We start from the raw sequence: 14,507 nt of genomic DNA, 5'->3' as shown, positions 1-14,507 counted from the left end.
TGGGGGCCTTCCTGGCCTCACACCACGCAACATATTTTCTCCAAATGCGGTGATAATGTTGTGCAGTCACCTCCTTCCTGGCTTTTACCAGTGTAGGAATGACCTCTTCCGGAATGCCTTTTTCCCTTAGAATTCGGCGTTCAACCGCCATGCCGTCAAACGCAGCCGCGGTAAGTCTTGGAATAGACACGGTCCCTGCTGAAGCAGGTCCCGTCTTAGAGGTAGAGGCCACGGATCCTCCGTGAGCATATCTTGAAGTTCCGGGTACCAAGTTCTTCTTGGCCAATCCGGAGCCACTAGTATCGTTCTTACTCCCTTTTGCCGTATAATTCTCAGTACTTTTGGTATGAGAGGCAGAGGAGGGAACACATACACTGACTGGAACACCCACGGTGTTACCAGAGCGTCCACAGCTATTGCCTGAGGGTCTCTTGACCTGGCGCAATACCTGTCCAGTTTTTTGTTGAGGCGGGACGCCATCATATCCACCATTGGTTTTTCCCAACGGTTCACAATCATGTGGAAGACTTCTGGATGAAGTCCCCACTCTCCCGGGTGTAGATCGTGTCTGCTGAGGAAGTCTGCTTCCCAGTTGTCCACTCCCAGAATGAATACTGCTGACAGTGCTATCACATGATCTTCCGCCCAGCGAAGAATCCTTGCAGCTTCTGCCATTGCTGTCCTGCTTCTTGTGCCGCCCTGTCTGTTTACGTGGGCGACTGCCGTGATGTTGTCCGACTGGATCAACACCGGCTGACCCTGAAGCAGGGGTTTTGCCAGACTTAGAGCATTGTAAATCGCTCTTAGCTCCAGTATATTTATGTGAAGAGACATCTCCAGGCTTGACCATACTCCCTGGAAGTTTCTTCCCTGTGTGACCGCTCCCCAGCCTCTCAGACTGGCATCCGTGGTCACCAGGACCCAGTCCTGTATGCCGAATCTGCGGCCCTCTAACAGATGAGCACTCTGCAACCACCACAGAAAAGACACCCTTGTCCGTGGCGATAAGGTTATCCGCTGATGCATCTGCAGATGTGATCCGGACCATTTGTCCAGCAGATCCCACTGAAAAGTTAGTGCGTGGAATCTGCCGAATGGAATCGCTTCGTAAGAAGCCACCATCTTTCCCAGGACTCTTGTGCATTGATGCACAGACACTTTTCCTGGTTTTAGGAGGTTCCTGACAAGTTCGGATAACTCCCTGGCTTTCTCCTCCGGAAGAAACACCTTTTTCTGAACCGTGTCCTGAATCATTCCCAGGAACAGCAGACGTGTCGTCGGGGTCAACTGAGATTTTGGAAAATTCAGAATCCACCCGTGTTGTTGCAGCACTAGTCGGGTTAGTGCTACTCCGTCCTCCAGCTGTTCTCTGGACCTTGCCCTTATCAGGAGATCGTCCAAGTAAGGGATAATTAATACGCCTCTTCTTCGCAGAAGAATCATCATTTCGGCCATTACCTTGGTAAAGACCCGAGGTGCCGTGGACAATCCAAACGGCAGCGTCTGAAACTGATAATGACAGTTTTGCACCACGAACCTGAGGTACCCTTGATGTGAAGGGCAAATTGGGACATGCAGGTAAGCATCCTTTATGTCCAGGGACACCATAAAGTCCCCTTCTTCCAGATTCGCTATCACTGCTCTGAGTGACTCCATCTTGAACTTGAATTTTTGTATGTACAGGTTCAAAGATTTCAGATTTAGAATAGGTCTTACCGAGCTGTCCGGCTTCGGTACCACAAATAGCGTGGAGTAATACCCCTTTCCCTGTTGTAGGAGGGGTACCTTGACTATCACCTGCTGAGAAAACAGCTTGTGAATGGCTTCCAATACCGTCGCCCTGTCTGAGGGAGACGTTGGCAACGCAGACTTTAGGAACCTGCGAGGGGGAGACTTCTCGAATTCCAACCTGTAACCCTGAGATACTACCTGCAGGATCCAGGGGTCCACCTGTGAGCAAGCCCACTGTGCGCTGAAATTCTTGAGTCGACCCCCCACCGCTCCTGAGTCCGCTTGTAAGGCCCCAGCGTCATGCTGAGGGCTTTGCAGAACCCTGAGAGGGCTTCTGTTCCTGGGCAGGGGCTGCTTGCTGCCCTCTCTTACCCCTTCCTCTGCCCCGAGGCAGATATGACTGTCCTTTTGTCCGCTTGTTCTTATAGGACCGAAAGGACTGCGGCTGAAAAGACGGTGTCTTTTTCTGTTGGGAGGGGGTCTGAGGTAAAAAGGTGGATTTTCCGGCAGTTGCCGTGGCCACCAGATCCGATAGACCGACGCCAAATAATTCCTCCCCTTTATACGGCAATACTTCCATATGTCGTTTGGAATCCGCATCACCTGACCACTGTCGCGTCCATAAACTCCTTCTGGCAGATATGGACATCGCATTTACTCTCGATGCCAGAGTGCAAATATCTCTCTGAGCATCTCGCATATAAAGGAAAGCATCCTTTAATTGCTCTATAGTCAATAAAATACTGTCCCTATCCAGGGTATCAATATTTTCAGTCAGGGAATCCAACCAGACGACCCCAGCACTGCACATCCAGGCTGAGGCGATGGCTGGTCGCAGTATAACACCAGTATGTGTGTATATACTTTTTAGGGTAGTTTCCAGTCTCCTATCAGCTGGATTCCTGAGGGCGGCCGTATCAGGAGACGGTAACGCCACTTGTTTTGATAAGCGTGTGAGCGCCTTATCCACCCTAGGGGGTGTTTCCCAGCGCGCCCTAACCTCTGGCGGGAAAGGGTATAATGCTAATAACTTTTTTGAAATTAGCACTTTTCTATCTGGGTTAACCCACGCTTCATCACATACATCATTTAATTCCTCTGATTCAGGAAAAACTACAGGTAGTTTTTTCACCCCCCACATAATACCCCTTTTTGTGGTACTTGCAGTATCAGAGATATGCAAAGCCTCCTTCATTGCCGTGATCATATAACGTGTGGCCCTACTTGAAAATACGTTTGTTTCATCACCGTCGACACTAGATTCAGTGTCTGTGTCTGGGTCTGTGTCGACCGACTGAGGTAAAGGGCGCTTTACAGCCCCTGACGGTGTCTGAGACGCCTGGGCAGGTACTAACTGGTTTGCCGGCCGTCTCATGTCGTCAACTGATTTTTGTAATGTGCTGACATTATCACGTAATTCCATAAACAAAGCCATCCATTCCGGTGTCGACTCCCTGGGGGGTGACATCACCATTATCGGCAATTGCTCTGCCTCCACACCAACATCGTCCTCATACATGTCGACACACACGTACCGACACACAGCAGACACACAGGGAATGCTCTTATCGAAGACAGGACCCCACTAGCCCTTTGGGGAGACAGAGGGAGAGTTTGCCAGCACACACCCAAGCGCTATAATATATATGGGAACAACCTTATATAAGTGTTGTTCCTTATAGCAGCTTAAATATATCAAAATATCGCCAAAAATTGCCCCCCCTCTCTGTTTTACCCTGTTTCTGTAGTGCAGTGCAGGGGAGAGTCCTGGGAGCCTTCCTCACAGCGGAGCTGAGCAGGAAAATGGCGCTGTGTGCTGAGGAGAATAAGCCCCGCCCCCTATTTCGGCAGGCTTTTCTCCCGGAGTTTTAGATATCTGGCATGGGTTAAATACATACATATAGCCTCAATGGCTATATGTGATGTATTCTTTTGCCATAAAGGTATTAAATATTGCTGCCCAGGGCGCCCCCAGCAGCGCCCTGCACCCTCCGTGACCGCTTGGTGTGAAGTGTGTGACAACAATGGCGCACAGCTGCAGTGCTGTGCGCTACCTTCATGAAGACTGAAGAGCCTTCTGCCGCCTGTTTCCGGACCTTCAATCTTCAGCATCTGTAAGGGGGGTCGGCGGCGCGGCTCCGGGACGAACCCCAGGGTGAGACCTGTGTTCCGACTCCCTCTGGAGCTAATGGTGTCCAGTAGCCTAAGAATCCAATCCATCCTGCACGCAGGTGAGTTGAAATTCTCTCCCCTAAGTCCCTCGATGCAGTGAGCCTGTTGCCAGCAGGACTCACTGAAAATAAAAAACCTAAAAACTTTTTCTAAGCAGCTCTTTAGGAGAGCCACCTAGATTGCACCCTGCTCGGACGGGCACAAAAACCTAACTGAGGCTTGGAGGAGGGTCATAGGGGGAGGAGCCAGTACACACCACCTAATCCTAAAGCTTTATTTTTGTGCCCTGTCTCCTGCGGAGCCGCTATTCCCCCATGGTCCTGACGGAGTCCCCAGCATCCACTTAGGACGTTAGAGAAATGTTATTCTCCTTCTTGTGAATATGAAACTTGTGTACAAATAGGTTGATGTAAAGTTTAGCACTTGCTAATAACATTGACTGGCCTACACTAGGAGTAAGTATGGGTGCAGTGTGTATGGTGGGGGCCCCCTGGATTCAGGGGCCCGTGTGCACCACACACACTGCACCCATTATAGAAACACCAATGATGTCGACTAATAGTGGTCGACGTAATGACAGTCGACCTAAGTGTGGTCAACCTAGAGACCGGATACTAGGAGACAACCAGAGCACCAAGAGGAAACCCACACAAACAGGAGGGGGACATACAAACTCCACACATATAGGCTATGACAGAGGCAGTTTAGTCTCCATGGGCACCGTGTGCAGTCTCCATGCGGCCCCTGCCTCTCTCATGGATTAGTTAAGAGTAGACTCTGGTATTGTGCACGCGCAGGTCTCCCGATAAAATGTCACCATTTTCCTGGTAATTTTTGCTGTGCCGGACTCCAGAGAGGTTTTTATAATGTATGGATGCAATGTGTGCGTTATGGCCCCCCTGTACCCAGGAACCCATGTGTACTGTACACCATGCATCCGTTATAAGTATGCCTCTGCGCTACGACTGGGAATTAAACTCATAACCTCAGTGCTGTGAGTCAGTAATGCTAACCATCATGCCACTGTGCTACCCAAATACTGTAAACTTGCTACGCTTGACATACATCTATTGCACATGCTACGGGATGTGGGCATATTTTGCACTGACTGAACATAGGCATGTAATATACGCTATTTTTACCATTGGTTCTTTCTAACACCTGACAGGGCAAATACAACCTATCAGACAGGTCCAAAAATAAATGACTTGTTACTGGTCATCTAAATGAGACAGCCACATATGTTGGATATTATACAGTATAGCAATACTACAGCGTTTACTGCACAGATGATTCATGTTGTGATTAATTGCTTTTGTATTTTTGTAAATGTGCCCTTTCATTTTGTTTTTGACTATCGCAAAGGTGGCCAGCACAGTGACGCAGGTCTCCGAACATTTGCCAAGTTATGATGCATGGCCCAAATACTTTTTCATCTTGTATTGTATGATATATCAGTTTCTGAAAAAAACAATATTGGGGAGATGTATCTAGCAGGATGCGGTTAAGATACTGGCTGACGGAGGCCCGGCAGCCTGAATGCCGACACCAGAATCCTGACAAGCCGTCAGAATGTCAGTTCTGGAATCCCAACAAGGTCAGGAGGCCAATGCCAGAATCCCGACAGCTGGCAACCACTAGTATAGCATGCGGGCAAGGGTTAGGGCCATGGGGTGAGGGGGTTTAGCCACCTCCACGGGGGTGGGTGGGGGTTTAGTTAGGGTTAGGCTGTGGGGAGGGGGGAGTTAGGGTTAGGCACCACCAGGGGAGGTTAGCTTTAGCTTTAGGCCTAAGGAGGAGGGATAGGGTTAGGCGGCTGGGCAGGCGGGTTAGGTTTAGATACCACCTGGGGGAAGTTAGGGTTAGGCTGCGGAAAGGTATGGTTGAGGGGTAGGGGAGAACAGTCTTACCTCCCTCCTGTCTGGATTTCAACTATCGGGATGCCGGCGGCTGTATTCTGACCGCATCCCGTACACCAGGAAATCATACTGACCCTATCTAGCCTTCTTAAGAGTGTAAAAATATGGAAAAATTGAGATGTTGCCCACAGCAACCACTTGATCAAGCATATTCTAAGAAATGATAGGTAGAAACTCATTGGTTTCTATGGACAACTTCTCCACTTATCCAGTTCTCCAGTTTTGGGGATCTTTGATACATCTCCCCCATTGCCTCCTTTACCTGAAATGAGGTGTGAACATTTTCTTAGGGACTCTTTTTGAAAACCCTTCCTGTCCTGGCTAGGGATACATACATCTGTGGACAGAGAGTGTCCTCCTTATGTGTCTTATGGATACAGTACATCATGCTTGGAATGCAGTGACACAGAATAGTCTCTATCTGGGTTTGGTCTCTTGACTGTTGTCCAAATAGCTATGAGGATTGCTCACCTCTGATCCTTAGCCCGAAGTCAGCCTATAAGTACTGCCCAACAGCAGTGTTCTTCACTTGGTTCCAAGGACAGGGGCAGAGGACTGACACCTACAGTAAGTCATCTGGAATTCTCATTTCTCTTCATTTATTTAGTGGGGACAATCTTTGACTTAATGCACAGGGAGATGGGCCGTACGGCAGAAAGATGACGGATTATATCATAACATGATATTATATATCTGTGAAAAAAAAAACTAATTTTTTGCACTATATATATATATATATATATATATATATATACACACACACACACACACACATATATATATATATATATATATATATATATATATGTATGTATAAAATATATCTATATATAATCTCTCTCTCTCTATATATATATATATATATATGTATGTGTGTGTGTGTGTGTGTGTGTGTGTGTGTGTGTGTGTTGTTTTACACAATCTCCAGGACCTATGCTGAGACATTAATTTAAATTACCTTAACTATTTTATAGGGTAAAAAAAACAAAGGCATCCTTATCATTTATAAAGCATTTACTCAAATCCGTTCTCTCAAATATATTGCTCTGTGTGCAAGTGTAATTTTAAGACACTTAATCTCATGCTGCATTGTTGCACTGAATCAAGGTCATTGGTAATTATGTTCTACAATTTAATTGAAATGATACATAATTGACACATTAATTCATATAATAACCGTGCCTGATTCTAGTTTATTGATGTATTGTGTAAGAGGAAAGAAGGAAGTTGGACAGTAATTTGATAGTGTTAGTGTGAAGTGATCTATCATTTATATTTGATGCGGAACCCCACGGGGCTGAATTAAGAAACAGAAATGCAATATGCTGGCAGGTGAAAGTTGTTTTTTTTTTTTTTTAATCTATAGCTGGATGTTTTATTGATAAAATTATTAATTAAAATCGTTCACAATTTCCATACAATGTCATAAAATGTTTTACTGGCAGTCATTATCATACATGTCTTGGTAAACTGTGTATTAAATCCTGTAACAGCATCTGTATACACAGCGAGTGCTGACATCATCGATTAAAATCAGTGAGATTTGATGTCATCAATTCAGGGATCTGTATGCCAAAGTGTATATGATAAGGAATAAAGTATATAAGGTCTAATTTTATAGAAATCAGAAACCACCTCTTGCTTTATTTCTGTCATCTGTACATAAACACTTGGCGCACAGTTTGGTCCTTTTATATAGCCATAGACCTTCCAGTGACTTCTAACATCCATATACTATAAAGGGGTTTTGCATCTTCATACTATGCCATGCTGTATTGTTACCAGTCTAAGAGTAAAACAAGAACAGTGATATAAAAGATGATTTTGTTTGATATTGCCATGATACATGCTGCAGACAAGGTCGCTATTTTGATGGCTAAAGAAAGTACATTAAATACAGGGACACTAGGGACTATGGTAGTATTTCTCTCCCATCTTAATGGGTGTAACCTGTGCCTGTTGTGTATTGCACCAGGTCTTACTATGGCTAGTTGGCTGGGTAATTTGGAGTCTATTTACTAAGCCTAGGAGAGAGAGAAAGTGGACAGAGATAAAGTACCAGCCAATCAGCTCCTAACTGTCATTTTTCAAACACAGCGTGTAACATGGCAGTTAGGAACTGATTGGCTGGTACTTTAACTCTGTTTACTTTGTCTATCTCTATGGCTTACTCATTGCGCCCCCTTTAAATTAGAGATGAGCGGTCTGATTTTGCTGAAAACCAAACACACCGGAACCTTGGGGTTTCAAGTTGAACAGAGTCCCAGCTCGGGTCTTCCCGCCATGTTCAGATCTTGGATCAGAGAAAACAGACCTTGCATGTTCTGGATTGCATGTAAGTCCCTCCCTAATGATTCCAGGTGCTATTTCACACAGGAGAATGTATATGGGGAGTATGGGCTCTAGTTTGTTCTGCAATACTACATACTAGCAACCAAGTGACATGATTGTAGCAGTTTTTATACATTTTTAAGAAATCCAGATACAAAACCAAAACACTTGATGGTGGTTTTGCCAAAACCATAATCAAAAAGCAAAACACAACAATATTTTAAAATCATAATGAAACCCAAACATGGGGTCTGTACACATTTCTACTTCAAATCAGAGATGTTTTGGTTTGGTTTTAGCAAAATCACCCTGAAATGTTTTGGTTCGGTTTTGGTTTTAGTTTGAAATAAACAGCTAAATCCATGACATTTTTGGATAAGTCGTTGATCCTACAGTATTCTTAAAAGCATTAACATTAATTATCTAGTCATTTGCAGTGTGAAATGGCACCTTAAATCACGAGGAAGGGACTTACATGCCCTCAAAAACACACAAGATTTGTTTTGTAGATCCGAAAGCCCAAAGTTTGGGTGTGTTCAGTTTTCAACCGCTCATCTCTACTTCAAATACATATCTCAAATGCAGGCTTGAGACCAAAACATATTAAAAAAGCCTGATTAAGCAATGTACTACACACATAAAATACCTACTGTATACAGGATTACCTATACAACAATAAAGGGCTCAATATAACATTTTAAACTTACCAACAGTCATTAAGAGTTGGACACATTTGTGCCCAAAATGTACGCATTAAAATCCATAACCTAAATTTTCAGTTGCACTTGTTTTACACACGGCTCAAAATAGTGTGTTAAATGCATCCACAAGAAGATACGTTTAAAGCACATGAAGATCCAGTTTCATTGTATTATGCAGCCACATAATACTGCTATAGAATCTAATTAATCAACCCATACATTTTTGGACTATAGAAAACCCATGCAAACATGGCAATAACATACAAGCTCCAATACATTCTAAATATAGCTAATGTCAAGATAGCATAAACCTTTATTTAATTCTCCAGGACAGTGGCGGATTTCCCACTAGGCACATGAGGCACGTGAGAAGAAAAGAATTGGGAATGCGTTCCTTCTGGCGCTAATAAACACACTTCTACCAGTGAAATCACAGCCACAACTTAATTGTGCACAGAACACAAACAAATAGATAAAGGGTATTCCTTATCTTATATAGATATCCAGACGATTCGTTCTCAGTAGACAGGATTATTTCATTCATAAATTCACATGTAAATAAAAAAGAAGTATCATGTGTAATACAATTACAACATCTTTAATACAGACATACAATTGTGACATAAAACCAAAACATGTGAAAACTGGCACAGTCCTTTGTGAAGGAGAGTCAGAATAATTACCAGCAGGTCTGAGAACCAATAATAGCTCTCAAACAAGTTCTTAATAAGTTCCCAATCGCCTCTCCGGAAAAAGCAGACTGGAGCTCGTTCCTGGTAATCGTTCAGCAATCCAGAAATAATAGTAGAGACTGTACTGCAGACCCCTCAATAACCAACGCGTTTCCACCTGCTGTGCTGCAGGTCTTTTTCAAGGTGAGATGAGGGGCAGTCTGTTAGTCCAGAATTTAAATTCCCATTCAACCAATCCTGGTTCTGATACATTCATTAAACAGAGCTGTATGTATTGATCCAATTATCAGGGGCGCCTCTTGCTGGGGGGCTGCACAGCACGCCTCCCTGCATCAGAGCTTTTGTCCATCCGAGATCAACATCTCGCGTGCACATGAGAAATCTGTTGTTCAGTAAAGAATGGGGTGCTTATTGTATTTGTGTACCTGTTACAATAATTTTCATTTTAAAACACAGAACAATACATGGCACTTTAGGCAGGCGACCTCATGTGCCAAAATCAAACACTGAACACAGGAGCTATTGGGGGAGGACAATAATGTTGTACATAGGGGCAACATGACACTAAAATTCTCACTTGCTCCATGATGGGAGGTCACGACGTGCATCTGCACTCAATACAGTAGTTAACGGTGTGCAAATCCCCACCAAATTTACTGACCACTCCTACTGCACTTGGCAGCTACATGTATTGACTCCATAACAGCGAAAGTGGAAGAACCCCAACACATCCTGTTAATCCAAGGCAAATGGTTTATTATTTGTTAAAGCTTTGAAGCCCATTTATCAATGAGTGGTAAAACTTGTTGTGAATGATTAAACTTGTTGCGTATGATAAATGTGCTCCAGCCAATCAGCTCATAACTGTCATATGTTACCATGTGTTTGAAAAATGACAATTGTGAGCTGATTGGCTGGAGCACCATTTATCATACACAATGAGTTTAATAATCATAATAATAATTTCAATCAGCCCTTTGACTGAGTCATTTCTTTGAGGTCCACTATACATTTAGCCAAAGAAACTTGTTTACTACTTGCCATACATCCAATATGAGTGGTTCAACATGCATGATATAGTATTACAGTAAAACCTTTTCTATACTGCTTCACTTATACGTACTGTTTCTTAACTCTAATTAGACTAATTACGGTTTTGGGTTACGCCTGTATAAACAATAGGGTATAATTATCTTTAATCCACAGAACAAAAGGAACCAAGAGTTGACCGGACAGTTTGGTGTCTGGAATAATGGGGACCAAGGGGGCATTTCCTGTCCTTATATTAATAGCGGGGATCCTGTTGTCAGGTAAGTTGTTTTCACTTCTGCATTTTGTAATATATTCAGGGCAAAACAGTATTATTTTCAAGTAATGTTGCCTAATGAGAGGGAATTAGTGACATATACTTATACTCATCTAATACTCCATTCATAGTACCGAGACAAAATAGGTGATTTGTAAATAAAGTTGCAAATTATAAATTGAAGAAAGGTCCATGCTGTACCATATATATGGACCACCGTGATTTGCCCTGCACAAAGGAGATTGTGCTGAGATATATTTCTCCCAGTAACTTCCAAGTAGAATTGGAACTCAGCTTGATAAAACTTTCAAATTGTTATCACCTAAGGGGCAAAACCTAAAATATAACCAACATGGTCTCCTCCTGAACAGTAACTACATTGACAAGTGTTGCAGAATATGATTCTTTGTAAAAGCATTAAACACACAGGGAAACATTGTAGGATAAGTTTTACTGTGATCAGTATATGTAAACTTCATAACATGGAGGATACTAGTAAGAGACTACACTGTCACAACTAAGAGAGACTAAACAGTGAGAACCTAATAAACAGCACCACCTACTGTCTCACCAGTATACTGTAGCTTCTCAAGAGATACCTGTACCTAATGCTATACTGCAACACCTTGTTGGTACACTGCAGAAAGAAATTCATGCACCTCCCCATGGAGTATTTAGATACTTATATTGAGCTATTGATGGGACATGGGATGTATTGAAGATTATCTCATTTCAGATAGCTTTTTCTGTGCATCACATTTTGTAAATTCAAAATGATGCAAACTATACTCAGTTTAAGTTTTCGTGTCTTGTCTGAAAGATTAATTTGTTTAGGGTGAACACTCTAACTTTTACTGTATTTATCATCTAGATCACAGTGTAAATGGACAGACAACAACTGTAAGTATCAAGAAAACCATAGTTATTCCTATTCCCAAAAGTTGAGCATGTATTATTCTTAATGAATCTGCCTGTTCATGTGTACTCAATAAACAGGCCCATCTTCTCTATTGCCACATGACGAAACTCCTCCATACACTACAATGGAATGCATTGTGTCTTAACTAACAGGCTAACCATAACTAAAGCGCCTAGATAAGCAGGGGTGCACGAAAAAATGTAGGGTGTATGTATACACAAATCCGCCCCCCTACAGGACCTCTCTCTCGCTCACTGCACACAGATGGCTGAGGGGGAGCTGCAGCTACAGCAGCTCCTACTTCTGTCACATGTCATCTGCTCTGCTGTCTGTGTGTCCAGTGACCAGTGAGTAAATACGTGTGTGTGTATCCTATACAATAAGCTTTCCATTGTGAGATAACAGCGCCCTCTTACTGCTTTGTCTGTCTGTTAATAACAGATCTCATTTTATTTCTTTGGCAGTTTCCAATTGTAGATCTGTATGTAAATCACTTTTATTGTTCAAAATTGTATAGTAATTTGACATTAAATCAATATTAAAATAATATTCAGTTATAAATAATGATACTAAAATCAAATATTAAAATGAATGTAACTATGTTTAAAATATGTATCTGCCTGACTGTGTTATTGTAATGTGTATCAGTGCTGTATTCTATGATAGTATATGTACTGTATATTAAGATACGAATGTTGGTATTAAAATTGATTATATGGAAAGTAGTTGACTTGTCGACAATTACGATTTCATCAAACATTATGGGAACAATGGAATGTTCCCACAATGGTGGTCATTCCGAGTTGTTCGCTCGCAAGCTGCATTTAGCAGGTTTGCACACGCTAAGCCGCCGCCTACTGGGAGTGAATCTTAGCTTATCAAAATTGCGAACGAAAGATTAACAGAATTGCGAAAAGACACTTCTTAGCAGTTTCTGAGTAGCTCCAGACTTACTCTGCCACTGCGATCAGTTCAGTGCTTGTCGTTCCTGGTTTGACGTCACAAACACACCCAGCGTTCGCCCAGACACTCCTCCGTTTCTCCAGCCACTCTCGCGTTTTTCCCAGAAACGGTAGCATTTTTTTGCACACACCCATAAAACGGCCAGTTTCCGCACAGAAACACCCACTTCCTGTCAATCACATTACGATCACCAGAACGAAGAAAAAACCTCGTAATGCCGTGAGTAAAATACCTAACTGCATAGCAAATTTACTTGGCGCAGTCGCACTGCGGACATTGCGCATGCGCATTAGCGACTAATCGCTCCGTTGCGAGAAAAAAACACAGAGCGAACAACTCGGAATGACCACCATAGTTACCAGTTACTTACACGTAAGAACGAGTTGGCACTCCCAAAGTCTAAATCAGACTTGTGCATTATAAATTCAACATGATATCCAAAGCGTCAACGTTTCAAGGCTCGCAGGCCTTTTCGTCAGGACGTACAACCAAGTGATAGTATAGGAAACAGTGGGAGGCAATGGAGTCATCTGCCGCCGGGCTCCTGCTCTGAAGGGGGGCACCTCTCCTCCCATTCTGTGACACCATTGAATTAAGTTAATTGATATAGGCTGACCATATTATCCCTTTAACCTAGCACACTCATGAATTACACAGGTTTTGTGGCTACTTAAAACCAGGTGAAATGCAGGCTTGTAGCCAACCAGGCACATAACCTGTGTAATTCATGAGCATCCCAGTTTAAAGGGATAATATGGTCAGCCTAATTGATAGCTGCCGCTATCTTTTCAGTGGCTGACTTCATCGACAATCACACCCTTTTTATCATACTGTAGATACACATTTTTAGACACATTTTTAGAACCAACGACCTATTATACTGGAAGCAGACACCTTACTGATGAAGCTATTTGCTCCTGTATAGGAAATATGAGAATTCTAAGTGTATGAAGTTACTTCTCTGACAATTACACGTAACGTCACATAGTTAGAATTCTCATAGGAGTAAATAGCTCCATCAGTAAAGTGTCTGCTGTCAGTGTAACAGGTCATGGGTTCTAATCCTGGGTATGACTGCTAAGATATGTGTGTTTTAACATAAAAGACAATGAAATGTATATATACAGTATATGCATTTTATTTTCAGTACACCACACACACACACACACACACACACACACACACACTTTAATTGTATCCACTGGTATGATGTTTTTTATGTATTGGATTCATTAAATAATTAAATAAAAATAATTTTATACACATATATATACAACTTGCCAGCATTTTCTACCTTTGGTTTTTTTGTTCTGTCTGGGAGATTAATGGATTCTGGATCTATAATTCTGACCATTGAGAACAAACAACAGTTTGCCCAGTTGGTATTGTGCCACCACAGAAGCTCCAACATGAGAACAGTGTGGCCAAGCAGATGGTGGCTGATTTTCTGACCTGGCCCTCGGTGATTTCTTCATGTTCCCACAAATCAAGCACAAGATGCGCGGGATTCATTTTGAGTCACCGGAAGCTGCAGAGGAGACCTTCATCCAGCATGTAGAAGAAGACATACCTGCTTCTGACTGTTTCACCAAGTGGTTTGAGCGCATGCAACTTTGCATAGACCAGTGGTTCCCAAACATTTTTGAATCACGGCACCCTAGAGTATCAGAATTTTTTTCACGGCACCCCTAAGCCAATAGTTTCTTAATTTAATATTTATTTCTAAATTTTTCATTAAGTAAATTGTCTTTATATGTCATCCTTAGGGTAACT

The sequence above is a fragment of the Pseudophryne corroboree genome, chromosome 7 (assembly GCF_028390025.1).
Source record: "Pseudophryne corroboree isolate aPseCor3 chromosome 7, aPseCor3.hap2, whole genome shotgun sequence".
NCBI lineage: Eukaryota > Metazoa > Chordata > Amphibia > Anura > Myobatrachidae > Pseudophryne > Pseudophryne corroboree.
Note: the sequence above shows the minus strand (reverse complement) of the source record.